This window comes from Lonchura striata, chromosome Z (genome assembly GCF_050655825.1).
Source record: "Lonchura striata isolate lonStrDom1 chromosome Z, ASM5065582v1, whole genome shotgun sequence".
In the NCBI taxonomy this organism is placed as follows: Eukaryota; Metazoa; Chordata; class Aves; order Passeriformes; family Estrildidae; genus Lonchura; species Lonchura striata.
The window spans coordinates 75,101,149-75,102,351 of NC_140740.1; the positions used below are offsets into that span (position 1 = coordinate 75,101,149).

General features: G+C 75.9%; 1 protein-coding gene across 3 annotated transcripts in view; it reads right to left on the bottom strand.

Annotated features, from left to right (window-relative positions):
- LHFPL2 (LHFPL tetraspan subfamily member 2) overlaps positions 1-769 on the bottom strand; it is a 121,008-nt gene extending 120,239 nt beyond the window's left edge. Inside the window, exon 1 of one of the 3 annotated variants that reach the window (XM_021547260.3) lies at positions 663-769. The gene's annotated coding sequence lies outside the window, so the exon portion shown is untranslated. Of the gene's footprint in view, positions 1-582 lie in introns of all 3 variants that reach the window. The other 2 variants (XM_085566375.1, XM_021547256.3) reach the window with 2 other exon arrangements.
- Between the last annotated feature and the right edge of the window lie 434 nt (positions 770-1,203).

Consider the following 1,203-nt stretch of genomic DNA (forward strand, 5'->3'; position numbering starts at 1 on the left):
GGTCCCGCTACCCCGCGCGAAGCCGGCGGGGCCCCCCGACGGGCGGTGCCCGCCGGCCCCGCCCCGCTCCTCACGGCGCGGAGGGAGCGCGGCCGCCCCGCGGAGCCGAATGTGCGGGAGCGCGGCCGCCCCGCGGAGCCCCGTCCGCCGGCCGGGAGAGCCGTGTGCGGCCGGGAGCGCTGCTCGGCAGGACCGCCGCGCGGGAGGGACGGGAGCGGGAAGGAGGGAGCGAGGGAAGGAGGGAGCGAGGGAAGGAGGGAGCGAGGGAAGGAGGCAGGCTGGCGGCCGCCTCGCCGGGTCGCGCCCTGGTCCCCGCCGCGCTCCCCGCGGGGAAGGCGCCCGGGTGCCCTCCCGCTCCGCCGCTGCCCCGGCGGTCGCCGGGCGGCTCTCGCCGGCGCCACAGCCGCGTCCCTGCCGCCACTCCGCGCCGTGCCCCGGCCTGTCCCTAAGGCTACAGCCCTGGCCCGCGAGAAGCAGCAGCCCGGCCGCCGCTCGGGCAATGAATGGAAGCGCGGCCAGCGGTCCCCGGCCTCCCTCCCGTCCTCCCAGCTCCGCACAACTTCAGCGGTGGCGCTGCCTCACCGCTGCCGGGCAGAGGCGGCTCCTCCGCGCTGAGGCTCCGCTCCCGCCGCCGCCTCCGGCCCGCGCCCCGCCGGGCTCACCCTCCTCCGCTCCCGCCGCGACCATGCACCGAGGGAGGAGGAATGGGATCCCGGCGAGTGCCGACCCGGCCGCCCCCAGCCGGAGGGAGGGAGCCGCGGCGAGGGGCGGGGAGGGACGGGACGCGGGCGCCCTGCCCAGGACCGGCCCCCTCACACTGACGTCCCCCGCTCCGCACCGCCGGCCGCGGGAAGCGCCCAGAGCGGGGCCGGGCCCTGGAGGCACCGCGGCCGTGGCGGGCTGGCGTGCCCCGGGCACTGCCACAGCCGGGAGAGCCTCTGGAAACAGCGCAAAAAACCGCTGCCCCGCCGTCCTGGCGTTTGAGTACCCAAGGGTTCGCCATCTGCCCGGTCCGACAGACAGGCTGAGAACGGGCTGGGCAGCACGTCTGAAGGGTCAGGCCCTGTGTTGCCTAGTGCACGTCGCATTACGGTCTGCCCCACCGGACCACCGGACCTAGCCACAGTGGATGCACTGAATGGAAAGCAGGAGTGGTAAACAGCAACTCCTTCTGTCCAGAATTCCTCTTAGTGTACACCTTCA